Genomic DNA, 20,927 nt, shown 5'->3' with positions numbered 1-20,927 from the left:
ACTGGCTGCCATGTATAGCCTATCTTGTGCTGAAAAATGGCATTAAACCCTACTACAACAACAACAAAATAGTGTATCATCAGTATGTCGTGCAATACTACATAATGGTAATTATAGTTTATTTATAGTGTCTACAGTTTGTGCCCTGTTTCATAGGTGATATGTGCTAAGATGCTAGAAACACTGAATGAAAATACTTACAGACACTGCTTAAAATACTGACAAGAAAATGTATGGGTAAACAAGTCTGTAACTGTTCAGAATTAGCCCAATTAATTTGCTTCTTTTGGGCACCATACATGCATTAGAATTTTATTGTATTATATATTTGGTGTTTTCTGTGATAAAAAGTTTTATTGGTTGCATTTTTGAGTACAAGTACAAAAGTATTTTTTTTTCTTAAAGAACTAATTAGCTCTTTGTTTCCTCCATATAAACTTTTTTGAATAGAATGTGAAAATGGGAATTATTAATTTTGAAACAATACAGTATTAATGTATTATGTATTATGTATTATGTATTATATTTGTGTTACATAAAATTGTGAACTAAAAATATTTATTTTGGGTCCTTGGGTTATAGCTGTCATCACCAGTTTTGAATGAGGAAAACTTGTACTACAGTAGTCCCCCTCTTATAAGGCCACCCCTAATGCAGCAGGGAAGTGGCCTTATAATGCGGGTGGCCTTTCTAGAGGGGGATGACAAATGCGAATAGTAAATACATATGAAAAAAGTCACAAATACATTTAATTTTAAATATTTTATATTTTAATTAAAAAAATCACATGCATGATGTGAATAAATGTAAAACAAACTTTGTCATCATTTGCAAAAGAATGCTATGAATAACCATTGATAGTTTTAAAACTGTCTTTTTGATTATGTTACAGTTCACATCACGTCACTTTGTTGGTAACAGTCTAAAAAACAAACCAGTCTCATCACATTAAAAATATCCTTGCTGTCATATCCCCTGCATATATCGTTTAGTCTTTTGTTCCAATCTTCGACAACTTCATTATTAACATCAGCTGATTCGCCGCTAATGACAGAACACTTGATATTTTGTCGCACTTGAAATCTGTGCAACCATCAGTTACTTGCGGTAAAGTCGTCATATCCCAGTTCAACTGACAAAATTTTTGCTTTTTCTTGTCTTTCAAATCAGGATACAAATGTCTCCTGGCTCAAACAATCTTCCTTTCTCCGTCCATTTCACCTTTCCACTTCTGCAGAATTGTTTCATTGTCTTTCACGATATTGCTTATCTGAGTCTTCCTGACGTTAGTTTTCTGCAAGGATCCTCGACGAACCCCCAACCCGCCCCCGTCAGTTGAATTACTTTCACGTTCTCCTCTAAACTGAGAATTTTTATTTTCCTCGATGACAAGTTGATCCTTTTGCAGTAAGTTATTCATGTTGCCAACTACAATACTGATAAAACAATTTTGTATGCATCTAAACAAATTGCCGTGTGTTTTTAAAGGAAGTGATCTTGTCACGTGATTTGTTAGTCGCAGTCTGGTACCCTATTGTTTTTATACATTTCTTGAAACTAGGTGAGAGAAGCCAAAACGGCTTCGATATGTACCATTAACATCACGCTGATTTGACCTCGCGGCCGCTAGGATTCGTAATTTTGACAATTATTGTCAGTAGTAATAGCCACTGATTACCAAAGTGAACAAGCTCAACATCTTACTAAGGGAAACCATAAAGGCTATTAAACCATTTTCCTGCTGACTTGGGTATTGTACATCGATACTGCCACTTCTCATCTGTTACTACTGTTCGATAATTGTATTCTTAACAATTATCAGAGTGACTAAACCGGACATCTTATGATAACACAGCAGTAAGGCTAATTGGATTACATGTACGTACCCTTTTGTATGGATTAAAATTTGAGTCTTTCTCGGTTTATATGGAATAAATTTGGTTTCTCGTGAGGCGTAAATGATATAATACTAACCTTAGTGGTAAATGTACTTTACTCAACACTTCTTTCAGTAACGAAAACCTGACATCGGGAAACAGAAATCGGATTACTTAACACACGTTATGAATACAATACTGGTTCTGGATACATATTCAAATAAAATGCGGCCGCTTGTGAGGGGTAAATTTTATAATTTTGCACAAATATGCTGGCCGGTGGTCGCGTTAGCTGGGTGGCCTTTCGCGAGGGGTACTTTTGAACACAAACTCGTCGGTGCCAATGGATTCTGGCCGTAAGGAGCAGGTGGCCGCTGGTCAGGGGGGCCGTTCAAGAGGGGGACTACTGTACTTCACTATTTTCCTATTTTTACTGAAAACCCTATTTAACTAATTCAGTTGTGCATTTTTTTAATTGATTAAACAGATTCTTGTAAAACTCAGTTTGGTTCATATTGTATTTATTGATCACTCAATCTAAAAATCACCCACAACATCTTTATCAGATTTGACTTTTTCACTGAAACATTTTAATTGACACGTATTGTGCTTTGCACTTTTTGATTTGTAAACAGTGCATCTTTCCTTGTGATTACCTGTCCTGCAAACAATCCACTGGTTTTTGTTGGTATCAGGACCATCTCTTACATGCATTACAAGCTGCAATTGTTTGATCTTTGTTGGCATCGTGCCACAGAAACTTCTGCAGCCAAGAATCTTTGAAGTTCCATTTCTTTATTTATCATATTCCATGTTAAAGTCAGGTTTAGTTTTAAGCCTTTTTTTAATATAACATTTTATTCAACTTTTCTTCATCTTGCACAGGCTTTATAAGAAAACAATCCATCCAGATGCATTCTGTGGAAAAGCCATCATAGTCACACATAAAATGGTTTCAAGGAATCAATTGCCTGGTTCAAAACAGCAGATTCCTTGGGGGAAACCCTATCCTCCAGTCAGTGAAATTTGTTCTTGTGTAAAACAGCACTGTCTGCTTCCATTGTTTGTATCTACAAAACCTGTGGCTGCTTTCAGCCCTAATCAATACATTTCAGTAAATAGACAATGCACTAGTATTGTACATGCTGGTAAGAATGAATGACATTTGACCAAGTCATATCAGAGACTTATAAAAATGGTACTAGCAGCTGCCTCGCTTGGCGCTTAGTATTAAGAGGTTAGTATTAGGACTGATCGGCCTGGTGACAGGATAATGTGACTGGGTGGGGCATGATGCTACACATCTGTGGCATCATGCCCCAGTGCTTGATATCACTACAAAATGTCATGCTGCAGATATTATAGCGATATGACTGAAAAATTGTTAATGATGCGCTAAAAATCTAAAACACTTACACTTAATGTCTTTTTTTCATTTGTTTTCATGATTGTAACTGACACAACAGTTGTGGTATTAATCAACAAAAAACTTAATAGAGAGTCGGAAATCTTTTAATTTCTTTGATGTAATAGATTTGATAGCTGTTCCAGTTCAGAATATTTCCGTATATTGGACAGTTTGTTTTCCTTTTATTTATTATTGTCTTCCAGTACTAATTCTAGAGTGACTGCATGTCAGTTCCTACTGGACATGATGACATAGTTAATGGGTCTCACTGCTCGGCTCCTTAAACTGCAGGTAGTCTACACAGTATTATGTTTTATCCCCTCCTTTCATCATGGTATATAGTAATTCTTTTGTTAACCCCAAACTTTTATGTACATTTCAATCACATCAATAAATGGGTCTTGATTTTGCTCTGTTATATGATGTCCACGTGAAATTGACCAGAGCTATTTGCCCTTCAAATATTGACCCACTGTTTCTTTTTCATGTTATCAGCTGTCATCTACTGTATCGGGGTTTTTAGTGAAACTCATCAAACGTCTTCATGAGATGAACATTTGTAAAACTTTATTTTCAATATTTGTATTTGAACTGCTCTATTGATGTTACCATTGTTGAAAATTATTAATGTTTTATAAATTCTTTTATGTTGTTCTTGTGGTTGGGAATACATAATAAAAGTTTCAAATGGCTATTATTTGTTTTTCTCACCCATGCAACAGAAAAATATAGTTGTTTTGCTAACCTTACTTTTCTTATCTCAGACCATTTATCTCAGTCAAGGTGTCCAGGCGCTCAGAACTACTTTAAAAAAAGAAACCCTTGTTGTCTTCTGTTGTGCCTTACGTAGTTCTTTTAAAATCAAACAACAACAAATATATAATAAAAAACATAGTAACTTATGTCAAACCATCTTTGAGAACACACCATACAAAAACCATTTTGAGAGAGACAGAGATACACATGCAGATGATGTCGAGCTTTTTGATATTATGCTAGTTTGTTCCACGCATTGCTTGGTACATTTTCAGGTCAGCGTCATTAAATGTAGCTAAAGCTACCTAACTAGTTTTAGATACTTCATGTGAAAAATATACTGTTTGCAACAATTATGACGCTGACCTGAAAATTTACCGTGCTACAGATAGGACAAAATTCTCAATGCTGTGTGAAATGAACTATGACAGAAAATATTGATTTATGCACACAGACTATAGACCTATACACTTCATAGCCTCCCAACTCTCTTAACAACTACGGAAAACTTAGTAACAGACAGAAATGTGTTGTCAAACATGCTTTATTCTAATTTTGTTAAGCATATCCGTTGTGCCCCAGTTGAATCAAAAATAAATTTGCAATATTTAATGACAAATATTGCACTTACCCGCCAGAAGGAATCATTTATCCGTCGACACATCCATAAGCAAATTTCACTATAGCACTTGCTATATTTCCAAGACAGAAAAATAAATTTTCAAAGAATCCGTGAACTTGAAAGTTTAGCACATGATTATCCGCTTGGGTCCGTATTTGGAGGGTGTTTTATACACTGGGGTAATTTTACAATCAATATTAAGGACAACACAAGTATGTCACAAACAGTTTCACCACCTCCAAAGAAAAGAAGAGTTACATACCATAGTGACACAGATTACTAATTACCCGTGAATAACCCAAGCATGAACACATGCTACATGTTACTTTTCGTTATAATAATAGCCTCTACTGATACAATAGAGGTGTGGGCCCAGTATTGTTCCATTATTTACAACGAAATTTTTTAAATCGGATCTGATGAAAATGAAACATTCTCTTATAAAAAATATTAGCTATTTCTTGTTAATTTCATATAACATCCATATGTTAAATATAATTAATACCTCAATAATATGCAACGTTTTATGTTATTATTATATTTTGCGGGCTCACGCATAACTACTGTGTCCTTCGGATGACACGGTCACGCCACAGTCCTCATAAACATGTTTGTACTAATGGACCGTATGTAAATATTTGCGCGTAAACTATATTGCAAAAGTGAGAAGTTCCTTTTTACTTTAAAGGAAATTATTGGGTGAGAAAAAGAATCTACGTTGGGTTATGGACTGAGACAAGGACATCCCAATCAAGGGGTTACATTATATTGTCTCCCTCTCGGCAAGCCTCGTGCGGAGACAAATAATATAACCCCTTGACTGGGATTTCCTTGTCTCGATCCAAACCCCAACATAGATTATATGTCATTTTCTCACTCTGTCTCCATATGTATGTCTCGTGCTCTCTCTGTATCTGTCTATTTTGCTCATTATCTCGTGCTCTGTCTCTCTTGTTCAATCCCTCTCTCCCTCTTGATCTGTCCCACTTGCTTTTTCTGTCCATCTTCTCCCTGTACCACTTTGTCTCATGCTTTCTCTGCCTTTCTCTCGTTCTGTCTCTCTCGCTCTCACGCTCTCGCTTTCTGTCTCTCGTGCTTTGCGTCTCGCTCGCTCGTTCTCTGCACCTGTCTCACGCTCGCTGTCTTTCACTCGGTCTCTTGCTCTGTCTCAAGCTTTCTTTCGCTCTGTCTCTCGCTCTCTCTCGTGTAGCTACAATGTCATAGCCTCAACTTGATTTGTTGTGGTTGAGGCTACGAACTGATCCCATATCATGTAATGGAGCAAAAAATAATCATCACTGAAGTCAGAAAAACAAACAGTGTAGAAATCAACTACATAAGTATAATCATGTTGTGAAAGAAGTTTGGCTTATTTTGACTTTATTAAGCCCTTACACGATAAAATAAATTTGTATGGTTACTCTAACCTTATCCTGTCCACCATGACAGACAACGCGAGACTCTCGCCGTGACCCCTTTTCTACGTAAGGCTTGCCAGAACATATTTTGGATATTCTACGCTATATTATTATCAATCAAGTGCGAATAATCGCTTCTTGGTTGAATTTCAAAGTTGCCGATAAACCGTATTTACTTTTAATGCGCAGATTTTCTGACCCAAACGGTGCCAAAATTTTACTACGATTTGTTTACATTTCCAAATAAGGCGTCAATGTCCTAATATGGCACACAAACAAGCAAGGCTGAGAACGGAAGTAATCATTATTTGAAATAACATGGCGGACGATCTAAACGAAAACATCGGCTGAAAAAGTAAACGAGATTTTACAACTATTTCTACAATGATTTTCGATACTTCCGGTATTAAATAAGAGGACTACTCTATTTAGTGGATTATATGTAAGGAATATGATTAAGGTGTTATTATTAGGCTAAAAAATCGCCGGGTGTGATTCACACCCGGCTTGCTCCATTAACACGTATATGCTCATGTTAGTACCCTGTCCACGAGGTACGAGTAAGGGTACTAATATTAGTACTATCTCTCGTGCTGTTTCTCTCACACACACGTTGTCTCTCGCTCGCTCTGTATCTCACTCTCTCTCTCTCTCTCTGCTCTTCTGTTATCTACATTTTGAGCTTCTATGTACTGTATGCTGTGTCCTGTTAGTTCTAGTGTATGTGCACATTGTTTTTGGTTTTTCTTTATCCGTATGACCCAGAAAAAACATAGTTGACACCAATTCTTCACTAATTGCGTTGCACCTAGGTAAATACCAGTTCACGCCTTCCAAGTGATAAGGTGCGTAGACAAACACTGCAAGCACGTACGTTCAGAAAATGACTATCATCCAACCTGTATTCGTACCCTTCAATGGCGACTGCTCCCCCCCCCCCCCCGCCGTCATATAAGCCTGGTCACTTTTCAAGCCGCATGGCCAAAAAAAATCAGTTTTTAATTCAACAGACGGGTAATCTCAAGGTCTAAGCCCCTGTACACTAATCATTTACAAATTCTCCAATAAGTAATTATTTGCATTTATTCAATAAAATAATGATATTTGTTCATAACTAATATCGATACAACAAACATCCGATCAATAATGTATTTTGAAATTTAATTTCCTTACAAACCCGCATAAATATATACACATATGTCCAATCACTATATATATATATATATATATATATATATATATATATATATATATATATATATATATATATATATAGGAAAGTAACTGATACAATAATTTTCTTGACAACATCGTATTCCTGAGTCCTGGGAGTGTTGAAGATATTAGCAGAAGACAACATTTAATGGTCAGTAACTGTTATGTTACATATTTTTCAATCGGAATTATCAACTGCAGATTAATTGAAATTTTATAAAACAAAAACATTGCATACGTGTAACTGATGTGAACTAGTACTTGACGTGTCATCGATACCAGGGATAAAACTTAGTTCCATATGATTAACTATGATTACAGATTTACCTTTATCCAGCATAGGAAACAACTTATGACAAAAGGGGCATATGTATCGTAGAACTCCGATGATCCGTCTGCCCGATACAGCACCAAACACTCATTTCACATTATAGGGGGCGCTGTACAGACATACAGACGAACCATTTTTAATTAGGCCTCGCCAAGGCTGATCTAGCAAAGCAAACCACATGACAAAATCCCATGAGTTACCGAAATATTGATGTTACTTCATATATAACCCTAACTCTAAATGACAAAATCCATTTTCCTATCCAACCTCAGGACTGATTTTTATGAAGTAACTACCTATTCATCAGGCTTCATGAGACATGTATCGTAGTGAAAACTGCATCCAGATCGTCACATCCGTTCGTAGGCTATCAACTTAAAAATGTAACCCTAACCCTAACTTATGCTACATCTGTGGGAAATCACAGGAATCTGAATTTCTCCCAAACTACTAAAAACAATTTTTATGAACCAAGTACTGCTCTTTCGGGCTCCATGAGGCACGTATTGCTGTAAAAAGAGCATTCAGATCGTATTGTCTGTTCTTGCGTTATTACCAGAAGCACATAACCCTAACCCTAAGTCACAAGAATCCGATTTTCTAACGAATGCATCGACCGGTTCTCACCAACGAAGTATTGTTGGGTTACTCTCATGAAGACTCATCTTTGGACATAAGTATCATAGAGTTCCGACGATCCGTCCGCTACGTTAGTACCAAACACTCATTTTTTATTATGTGGACATTGTAGGTCGCAGACAGGCAGACGAACCATCCTTATGTTTGTCTCACGAAGTCCGATCTAGCAAAGCAAATCGCATGTCAAAATTCCAAGGCGGTATCGAAATAATCAGAAAATAGTGCTGTGGCAACTTGGCCAATTTACGTCAAGCAGACTGTCTTATGGTTTTTGTTTGGAAGACGGGCTTCATTCAAATTTATGTCGTACAGGGTCTGTTTGTCACTTGAATCCAAGTAACTCCATAAGTCCTCAAGCTACCTTCATAGGCTAAGCGTCTCAGCATGCGTCTTTACCGGGCTCATTTGGTAGGGCCAATGTCAGCAAGCAATTCAAAGGGGTTACCAAGATATTCACCAAAAAAAGACGAAATTCATCTAAAAATGACGCAGTCAAAATTTTATAAGAAAGGCTATAACTTAGCAAAAAAAACAAGCTCTCTTTCTCAACAAAGTATCAATAGATTTATCTCCTTAAGATCCGTATTTGGATACAGGTATCATAAAACTCCGATGATCCGTCTGCTCACTATAATACCAAACACTCATTTCGCGTTATAATGGGTGCTGCAGGTCGCAGAAAGACATACGCACATCTTTACCTAGGTTTACCCAAGGCAGATCAAGCAAAGCACACCGCATGAAAAGTTCCCAAGATCTTGAGAAAATAGTTACTTCATGGATAACCCTAATTCCTAACACAAAGTGACCAAAAAAAAAAATTTTTGCTCCAAAATCTCTCGACCGATTTTCATGAACCAAGCACCTATCTATCGGGCTCCATAAGACACGTATTGCAGTGAAAAGACCATAAAAATCACCGGGTCCATTCTTACGTATTACCACAAAACTGCAACACTAACCCTAACCTATGATAAACATAAGGGAAATCACAAGAATCCAGTTTTCTCCCAAAGCACTTGACCGATTTTCATGAAAGAAATACCTATCTATTGGGCTCTATGACACACGTACTGCAGCAAAAAGCGCATCAGAATTGCCGGGTCCATTCGTACGTTATACCAGAAAACCGTAACCCTAACAATAACCTATATAAATATATGGGAAATCACAAGAATTCAATTTCTCATAAACCACTCGACCGATTTTCATGAACGAAATTACCTTTCTATCGGACTCCATGAGACAAGTATTTCAGTGAATACGGTATCCAAAATGGCACTATCTGTTCGGAAAACCGTAACCCTAACCCTGTCACAAGAACACAGTTTTCTCACAAATGCCTCAACTGGTTTTTATCAACGAGGTATCATTGGATTCGTCTCCTCAAGATGCATCTTTACATTATAAATTCTGTACTTGATTATTTCGATTCCAGTCTCTCTGCTTTTTCCCCAGTACATAGTAAAAAATAAATATGAAAAAGGTGCAAAATGCTCCTTATTTTGTCAATGAATTCCTATCAGTGAGTACTCATTTTCTATGTGTAGCATCCTTGACAGGCTTCTGGTTATATCAAGGATTAAATAAAAAGTTACTTCTTTGTTACAACATTTTTAATATGTCAAACCCTAAGTACATTGTTGAGTTCATCGTGTATACACACTTTCCAGACAATTGCACTCATCTCCTGTATTCATATCATCATTATTCCCAATGTTAGATTAAAATACATTGGAAAGCATCCTTTTGATTACCAGGGCCCAACTTTAAGGAATAGTCTGCCTCTTGAACTTAATCATAATGTAACTGCAACACGATTCATGAAAACACCTTTTCTGCAGGGAATCAACTTGAGCTATTTTTCACCTGTATTCTTTTCCTGAGCATTTTTGTCTCAGTATGTGGTATTTTCCATTGATACATTTATCCAGACTATACTAATACTTGGAATATTATTATTATTATTATAGTAGTAGTAGTAGTAGTAGTAGTAGTACTTGTGTATAATACCTACCTTTCTGCTTTGCATTGTACGCGTCTTTTACATGTTACTCTGTTATCTTATTTTGTGTATAATGTAATTTTTTGTGCTTATTTAACAAGATCTTAATGGAACTAATTGTCATCTTGTTTATGTTAAAAGTCTATTTAGATTAAAAGAGATTTTTATAATTGGAAGATGATTTATGTATCCTTTCAAAACCTCTTCTCTGCTTAACCACTAATGTCATTATTAGTACAATGGTAGCTCACCATTTAGTGTATTATGTGTTTTGAAGGAAAGATGTAAGCCTTCTTCTTTAAGTCAATGCAAACACGGATGGGACTGAACTTTGGCCGCATGTGTCCCAGTTAAATATTAATGTTTTACGCAGATGCTGTAAGTAATAATAAAGAATCTGTCGTCCCCGAATCATGTGGACGTTTATGCGTATATGGCAACTTTTTTCCATTAGATTTTGTTACATCAAAACACACATGGAGTTGAACTTAAAATTCAGGGTATATATATATATATATACATATATATATATATATATATATATATATATATATATATATATATATATATATATATATATAGTAAGGCCAATCTTGAGTGTTACACAAAAACATGGCATTAGTTCTATGAAACATTTAGTTTGTTGAATAAATCGTCAAGCCTCTTTCAGTCAACAAATAACCACAATTATTTGTTCTGTTTGACTGATATTAATGTCATTCACTTAGTCAACAAATAATATTTTGTCAATTTTAAGTCAGTTAGCATGTTGATTGCCTTCATGTTTGAGTCACTCTCCTGTTCTCACCATGAAAGTAAGACAGCATATATACATTGTATGAAGCTGCTGAAATAGACAACGTATTTTCCTCAGTACAGGACCTGCACTTGGGAGAATTAGACAGTTAAGGTTTTGAAGTTTCAGCTTGGGGGTTGTGGTTGGGAAAGGAGTGTGCTGTTCTTTTAGCCATTTCTACATTTGTAACTTCTGAACTGGAGAGGAAAAAACAAATGCAGTTATTGTCGTTGAATTTAGCATGGGAATTTTGTTTATAGTCATGCATGCCGACTACGAATCCAACATAATGCAAGAAATTATTTTGTCAAAAGACTTTCTATGAAGTGCCAGTTGGGGTGGGGTGGGGAACAGAAACAATAATGGTAGAATGATATGCGAGAAGGTCAAGAAATCAGATAAGGATCTCACTCCAATAATTCAGAACCATTTATTTACCATAATTCCTATGATACAAATGTAGGAATTGAATACTGATGGAATATAATTACAGAGTTACCTGGGTTTCTGTGAGTTATTAGGGTTTCTGTAGCTTTATGGGCTTTACATATTGGTAATATTAATGAGAGTGTATAAACCCAGAGCTTGTATGGTGATGTCTTCAAGCAATCAGCCACCAGGGGCCTGTTTATAGTGGTGTCAAGCACTGGGGCATCACAGTCACATTATCCTGACACTGGGCAACCAGACCACCAGAGTAGTCTGAGAAAATAGCAGTCTTGTAACACACACACACACACACATCTCCTGAAATGGAAAATAATTTAACAAAAGTAAATTATTTTGCCTTAATTATCATTTCCCATTAGTAATTTTATTTCTTGGCCTGTGCACTATAGTGACTAATACTTATTTTAATTTTGATGATAAAAATACATTTGATAATTGTGAGAAGGTAATTGTGAGAAGATAGTAGATATACAATCTAGAATGGAAACAGATAATTCAAAGAAAATAATTTCTTTTGATTCAAGTATTGCCCTATCTGAAGAAACATATTGTGGATGCTTAGAATTATGACAGTGTGTGGCCTATAAATATGGTCGAATGAACAAGCAAGTAATAAAGAAATATTGTATGATGTTAAATGTTTTATTAATTTTTTTATTTCCCACAGAAACATTCAAGACCACAACATCTGAATACAAAATGAATTTGAAATCATGTAATTAAAAAGATTTCAAATATAACTAAGATAGACATTGCTATTTTTTCATTTCTTTCCTTAATACTTATTACAAGACCTCTTAACATGTGAAATAAGTCTTTATTTAAATGCAAAAGCTCAAGCACCAAAAATGCAACTTCTTAGTATATAAATTTTAATTATAGTTACAATGAAATTAATGGTGTTTACAAATCACAATATAACTCATAGCCTCGTCAGAGGCTGTCCAGGTGTGTAAATTATTGAAAAAGATTTGGGACACAATGGGGGTCAATGGAGGTGGAAGACTGGTAAAAAGTTTTTGACAATTAAGACATCTTTTATGTACAGCATCTTATCTACTTGAAAACATTATTAAAGCATATACTGAATGAAATGGTAGGAAATTATGAAGAACATAGTACAACTTGCAATTCATATAGATCACTGTTGTAGACCTAAAGGACAGATATGGTATGCATTTGTAGGCTGGGAAAAAGCCTTTCATAGTGTCCAGGGAAGCCATATAATGGTGGCTATGACAAAAAGCCAATTCTAAATAGTTCTGATCATAAAATTGGAGTACAGTTTCTGCATTTATTGGGTATAAATATTGTACGCCTAATTCCTCAATTCTTCATTTGCAAACACTCTATGTAACTTTCACTGCATCACTGTGCAGAGATTTAAAGTCTATAAAGCAATTAAAAGCCAAATACTGTATACTTACTGAAAAGAAAATTTACACTTACAATAAATGTACCTCAATAATTTTAATCTGCACACATGTTTTTTGTTTGCAGAGGTACATTGTACCATTATTTAAAAAGTTCAGTCGAAACACTTAACACGTATACTGTGCTCTTACATTAAAGAACTGTACAATATGCGACTGCAAATGGCCTGCAGTCACGATTAGAAAATCTCAATGAAATTGTTTGGACTGAATACAGAAAATATATACATTTCAAAGCATGTTAAACTAGGTAAGTAAATTATGAAACAACAGTGGATATGTTTTATACACAACTAATTTTTGTTACCAAAAGAACAATTTTTCTGGGAAATTCATCAGACTAAATTTTCACCATGAAATGTTGGCCATTTGGATGTCATTTTTTTATAAAATCAATAAATTAAATTTATGGTATCCAAAAGTGGTTTACTGTTGCAAAGGCAACATTCTATCACGTACGTACATATTGTTCACTTTGTTACTTGACAGGAGGAACACGTCGACTACCCACCGTTTCGTGCCCATAGGCAACTACTTTCTACCCAGATAGCTACCAAAATATTTTATGTGAATACTCTTTGGACAACAATTATTGCCCATGGTTTGATGCTTGTTCATGTTTCATATATTTATGAACATATATACATATTTAGTGTTTTAAGCCAATGACTGTCACAAGTACAAGATATAAAGCATGCACATATAATAATCTAATTATTTAAATAATGGAGCGTTCCCCCCCCCCCCCGATTCTTTCAAATTTAGCTTATTCACTATATGTTCCATATTTGTAAGCTTTGCTTTTAGGGCTGTTCCATTTAAACATACATAGTACCCAGGGAAGGCAGTTTAAAACAAAATATATGTACATTGATTTCACAGATATCATATTAAAATGATAAGAAAATTCTAAACTGCATCAATGGGTGAGTATCCCACTTTGAAAGTGCCTTTCTGGGTCCCACATATGTTTTAATGGAATAGTTGTTAATCTGGCTGCCATCATTTAAGTTTAATCAGCAATAAAAAGCAATCTGTAATATGTTTTTATATTTCCTTTACTTTCTTTACCAAGCTGAAATAATGAGCAAGATCTTAACCATTATTCAATAACACAATCATGTAAAATACAGTTGGAGCAGATGCCTTTGCTAAACAAGAAAGGTAAACAATAATGAAAAATGGAGCTCTATTAATTGCTCTTGCAAAAGAGCAACATTATAACTTAAGTAAACCAGTACTGCTTTGTGAAGAGTGAAATCATGGGAACAACAGAAAGTGTGGTCAGAAATGTACATCCCTTTCAGTATTACTGTATATTGAATTAGCAATACAAATAACATGTTTAGTACTAATAATTGGTGATTCTTGGAAATCTGTGCTGTTGAAGACTTTAGAATTCTGCTTGTGCTCTGACAGACAAAGTAGAGGTCACATTCTCTGTGTAAATCTGCAATCTGTAGCAGGTACATGGATTTCAGTGGAGCATAACTTTGTTCCTCTCAATCATGAGAATGACATTCAGCACTGGATCTGAAAGATAAACCTACAATATTTAATGACAAATAATGCACTTACCAGCCAGAAGAAATCATTAATCCATAAGCAAATTTACTGTATCACTTGCCATATTTCCAAGACAAGAATAAATTTTCAAAGAATCCGTGAACTTGAAAGTTTTGGAGGGTCTTTTATACATGGGGTAATTTTACAATCAACACTAAGAACAACACATGTCAAACAGTTTCACCTGGGGTAATTTTACAATCAATACTAAGAACAACACATGTCAAACAGTTTCACCTGGGGTAATTTTACAATCAATACTAAGAATAACACATGTCAAACAGTTTCACCTGAGGTAATTTTACAATCAATACTAAGAACAGCACATGTCAAACAGTTTCACCTGGGGTAATTTTACAATCAATACTAAGAACAACACATGTCAAACAGTTTCACCTGGGGTAATTTTACAATCAATACTAAGAACAACATATGTCAAACAGTTTCACCTGGGGTAATTTTACAATCAATACTAAGAACAACACATGTCAAACAGTTTCACCTGGGGTAATTTTACAATCAATACTAAGAACAACACATGTCAAACAGTTTCACCTGGGGTAATTTTACAATCAATACTAAGAACAACACATGTCAAACAGTTTCACCTGGGGTAATTTTACAATCAATACTAAGAACAACACATGTCAAACAGTTTCACCTGGGGTAATTTTACAATCAATACTAAGAACAACACATGTCAAACAGTTTCACCTGGGGTAATTTTACAATCAATACTAAGAACAACACATGTCAAACAGTTTCACCTGGGGTAATTTTACAATCAATACTAAGGACAACACATGTCACAGACAGTTTCACCTCCTCCAAAGAAAAGGAGAGTTATATACGATAGTGACACAGATCTCTAATTACCCATGAATAATCTAAAGCAAGACGTTACTCTTCGATTCAGCTTGTACTAAGTATAACTACAGTAGAGCTGAGTAGCCAGTATCGTTTCATTATTTACAATATAACTTTTCAAAATTGAAACTGATGAAAATGAAAGTTTCTTGTAATAAATATTAATTATTTATTGTCAATTTCACATAACATCTGCATAAACTGTATTTTGGATGCAATGGTCACACCACACCCCTCATTAACATATTTGTATTAATGAGCCACATGTAAACATTTGCACATGAACTATATTACACTAATGAAGAGTTCTTTTTAAAGGAAAATATTGGGTGAGAAAAATAATCTACATTGGGGTTTGGACCGAGACAAGGAAATCCCAGTTGCGGGGTTACATTATATGTCTCCCCACTCGGCAAGCCTTGTGGGGAGACAAATAATGTAACCCCTGGACTGGGATTTACTTGTCACGGTTAAAACCATAACATATATTTTATATCTATTTCCCAGAAAAGAGGAATGGATGGGTGAAAATAATGTGAATGAAGTAAGAATGATTTTATTTAACAAACAGAAAATGAATTTCTTTTTTCTGAATTTCTATGAAGGAATGAATCGATTTAAAAGATTTTTTTTTCAAATCATTCCAGAACAGTTTTCTTTTTAAAAATATCATAATAAATGGAAAAAGTTATGACAATTAACATTTCAGATGAAAAGTTACTATTAGGAATTTGTATGTTAATAGATTTTAGTGTGGATTTCATCAAGAAAAGGAAAAACATTTTTTCTGCAGTATAATTGCAGCAACTTTTTTTTCTTCACTTTTGGAAACATTTTGGTGAAATTTTTAACAGTTATAGAGCTTAGTGAACTGCATCAGTGTGCTGAAAAATAAATTTTACGCTGCCAAATAATAATATAAAGATCATGAAATAAATATATCACTCTTTAAATGACTAGCAAACAATTCATACAGTGACAATAGTATTGATATTTGTATGTAAGAGCATGGAAGCATTATGGCAATTTCACTTACATTTAGCTATGCAACTCAATCAAAAGTTTGTTATTCATAAAAAGTTATATATACCGTTTACGTTGAGACAACATAACTCAATTCTGAATGTATATTTTTGTGCACTGTATGTTCTGGGACACATAGTTTCTTTTCCAGTCTTAAGTTGTGAGCAATTTTAAATCATTTGAAAATTACATGTCGGAAAATGCACTCCAACTTAAATTTTTATTTTAAAAAATATAAAACTGTGTACTTTTTTTAAATCCATTGCAGCATCATCTCATTAACCCAACCCTTCTCCTGCACATATATGATCCATTCTTTCAGTGCATGAATATCTTTTTAGCTTTGTCATACAGTGAAAATTTATTGTTGGAGGCAACACATTTCCTTAAGCAGAAACTGCATGGACTAAAGTCATTTTATTTAAGATCTGTACCAGTCATGCTAATTCTCACACTTTCAACCACCATGTTATTGACAGTCCATCTAGGAATGAGATCAAAGCACACTGGAATTTCATTCATGTTAATGATCTTATTGTCTGCAAAAGTATCTTCTCTTCTGGCCTTCACAAATTCATCAAATGATTTTATTTTCTCCAACTCATCTAAGTGACCCTCGATCATCGATGTCCATGTACGAAGTACTATATTATGTCACTTTAAAAATTGTTTCATTTTTTCATTTTATTTCAAAAATTCCTGTGAATACTGGTCAAATGGAAGTAAAGTAGTTTCCCTATGTGCGCTGAATGTGTGTGTGTGTATATATATATATATATATATATATATATATATATATATATATATATATATATATATATATATATAATCAGCACACTTAAAAGAATCCAAAGTCGGCTTGCTTGAAGAAAAAAAAACCTTTTTATTGATATCCTTTAAAATATAATCGGCTTGAAAGTATCCAAAGTCGGTTTCCAAGGTCAGCTTGCTTTGCAATAAAAAAATAATCCTTGTCTTCAATATCCTGTTGGCAAAATGACAAATAATATTTTATTTGCAAGATACTGTCATATAATTGAACTGGATATAATACAATCTTGGTTATTTTGCACATACCACTGCGTCATGTGTGAATGGCACATACCTTCAAGCAATCATTTCACTTTTTCACTCTCGTTTGTTATTTTGTTGGATCCAGTTTTCAATCAGATAACACATTCAAACCTCTGAGAAGAACCAAACACGATCTGTTTCTGTATATTCATGTCAGTAAACATTGTGTCTTGTGTAATCTGATGCAAGTGAAACATGCTACAGTATAGATGTCTACGCTACATATAAGGACTTTGTGGATACATTTTCATTAATGCTCATGATGGAAAAAAGAGAGGAATAAGTGATAACAATACAATGTTAACTTCTTTCATTTTATTATCAAATACGCATTTTGTTTATCAATTTTAATGCAACATGGGGGTACAAATTAAACACAAATTTATTTCACTTTCTAAGTCTTGGAACATATGACCTAGGTGTAAAAAAGTTTCACCATAAGTTCTAGTACAGGAAATAATTATTTTATTGGGTCCAATATATACAGTTATTATTAAAAGTCAAGTAACACTAATTTATAGCAATATTGATAAACAATGAAGCCTCTGCAATAATAATAATGTATATGTTCAAAATAGATCATCCATTTATTAGAACCATCCCAATTTTCTCTCTAAAATGCTGTGAAATGTAGTAGATTTTTCAAAAGTTAGTTTAATTTTTCGATTATATAATACTAAGACAAAAAGTATCCCATAAATATATACCTTGTAATGAAGCAACATTGAACACTGATAAACTGAACTAATTTTTTCAGCAGTTTAAACTATAAAAATTGATGTTATAAAAGTAAACTAAAATCAAAGTGCTGTCAACAATGCTCCTTACATTGCTATTGAGACAAATGATGCCTCTAACTTGCATAATATAAATTCAGACCAAAACTTGCTTTAACTGCATTCAAATACATGAAATTGGAGTGTTATCCATACAACTGAACCTGAATGATTGCAGAAAAAGTGCAGTATCCAGTGTGTTCAAGAAACAAAAATCTTAACATCCAAATCAACATTCGTCATTCTGATTAACTTACCCAAAAAACTGAATGTAATCTGGTAACGCAGCATTTCACTTTACCTTTGATGCTGTAATCCTTCCGAAATTGCCCACTGCCTTTATTGGATCACTGAACAAATGAAAGAAAAAGAAACATTTTGCATTAGATGTCTGAACACCTTGCATACCATTGGTGGAAACAAAAAGGAATCAAAACATACCCATCTTACATAATTTATTTCACCAACATAAAGCAGAGGTCACATTTAATTGCATAAAGAGGTACCAAGTCTATTTCTAACTATCAGAAAATTTAGGTGATTAATATTTACATCGGAGTTAACATTAAGTCAGTACTCAGAATTTAGTCCCTACCTTTCTTAACAAATACCCTGCTGGCCCAATAGTGTGCTCATATAATTTGTTTATTGATTGGAAAGTATTTTAGTTACTCTTTGTAACAGTGTCACTTTGGTACAGTTGTCTGTAAGTTAGAAGCTGTGCACAGTCAGTGACAAATCATCTTTTTGAATCAAAACTGTGTTGCTACATGAAGTTTTATCACAGTACTTTGTGCTTTGATTTCATTTGGGACTTATTACAATGCTGTCTATTTCTAAGCTTTTTGGACACAGGACGAAAGAGTTCTTTGTCTCTGGCAGAATTAACACACGATATATTTTCGTGACTGGCAATTGCAAGATTCTTTGGTAGACTGTAATCTTTTGGGATACGTCATACTAAGTTTTTTTCTTAGTAAAGTGCCTGTGAACTAACTCTCTCTCTCTCTCTCCCTGTACTTATTACCTACAATGAAAAATTGCTTTCACTCCGAACTTTAGGTAAAAGTTTGCTCTACTTGTGATACAGAGGCTATCAACATACTAGAACAGCAGCAATTAAAAGCAACAGCGGTTTATAAACATTCAAACTCATCTGCATACCCAGCATGTAAAGCTCAATATTAAATGATACTAAATCATCACTATGAATACCCCCCAAATAAAGATTAAAATTAATACTGCACATAATAATACAATATGTGTGCAATAACTTATATTTACATGCAAACAATTCAAAGTGAAATATCTAAGACATAATGGAATTAATGTGTTTAATCCAGAAATGTAGCATGTGATGCCTTTAGTGTTTGTAGGAAAAATTAATAATTGTTGCTCATAGAAGGTTAAACGATTTAGTGTATTGGAGTAATCAGTGGCGCCGCTAGGGGGGTGCGGACCGCACCGGGTGACACCATCTCAGAGGGGTGACACTAAAATGAAAAATTGCAAATTTTACAGAGCACACACTGCTCGGTCTAGAAGGATTACATAAGCGGATAACCGATCATAGTTGTTGTTGTTCTAGGGTTTAACGCACAAGATAGGCTATACATGGCGGCCAGTATTAATGGTGGAGGAAGAACCCTGGGAAGAAGCACCGACCAACGAGAAGCTACTGGCAGGCTTTCCCACGTACCCACGCTGGCCGAGCCTTGGACTCGAACCCACGCAGACAGAGGTGAAATGGCAGTGATCTGTAACGGTGAGCGCTTTAGACCACTCGGCCACTTGGGGCCCCCCGATCATAGTTAAATACATGACTAGCAGGCACAGCAGTGGCGTCGCTAGGGGGATGCGGTGGGTGCGGACTGCACCGGGTGACACCATCAGAGGGGGTGACACCAAAATGACATTACTAAGGATTCTGTATGGTCTGTTACGGAAGGAGGACCTTGGGGGTGACATTTTTCATGTTAATGTTAAAAATAATACATAATTCAAAATGGCGATCCATAGCTTAAGGAAAATGTACCATTTTTTATGACAAATTAAAATGTTCCCACTCTATTACAAAATAAATAATATTTCCCCTTATACACATAATGTATAGCATATATGTTATGAGATGTGGCAGACAACATTAGATAACTTTTTCTGTCTCATGCAGAATATGGGATAGTCAGTCACACCCATACTTCTAGTATGGATGCTGATATGAGTCATCTATGGTATATCAAATGGAAAATATACCTTTGCAGCATCACATTTTTCAGCTTGTCCTTAGCCGCTGACACATCTACACACCTTTATCAGAGGAATGGTCAAGTTAACATCTTTTTGCCTATCAGGTAACAAGGCCCATTTGTAAAAGTCCATATAATTACCCAAATCAGCCGAAATCTACACTAATCTGCAAAGTCAACAAAAAGAAGAGAAAATAGTTATAATGTAGAATGATATTTCATGCACAAATGAACTATACTGACATTATGGTCAGCTGTTAAAACATTTAATCGATCCAATAACTTTACCCAAGAACAGTTACACTGGCAATAATAATATTCTGATAATAATGTTAGGGGTTGTCCATAAAGCACATATGCATACAATTTGGTGATTTTTTAGCCCCTTTCCCATTACTCATTGCAAAGCATACATTTTTGTATCC

At 34.7% G+C, this 20,927-nt stretch overlaps 1 long non-coding RNA gene across 1 annotated transcript; it reads right to left on the bottom strand.

The window, feature by feature from the left end:
- Positions 1 to 13,990: 13,990 nt before the first annotated feature.
- Positions 13,991 to 20,683, bottom strand: LOC149787070 (uncharacterized). The gene is made up of 3 exons (XR_016425252.1): positions 20,510 to 20,683; positions 18,558 to 18,606; positions 13,991 to 14,483 (listed from the first exon to the last, which is right to left on the bottom strand). It is a non-coding gene; the product is annotated as an uncharacterized LOC149787070 (long non-coding RNA).
- Between the last annotated feature and the right edge of the window lie 244 nt (positions 20,684 to 20,927).

Source organism: Sinohyriopsis cumingii, chromosome 12 (assembly GCF_028554795.1).
Source record: "Sinohyriopsis cumingii isolate HCF-2022 chromosome 12, ASM2855479v2, whole genome shotgun sequence".
Classification (NCBI taxonomy): Eukaryota; Metazoa; Mollusca; class Bivalvia; order Unionida; family Unionidae; genus Sinohyriopsis; species Sinohyriopsis cumingii.
Note: the sequence above shows the minus strand (reverse complement) of the source record. Positions and strands in the feature narration are given on the sequence as shown.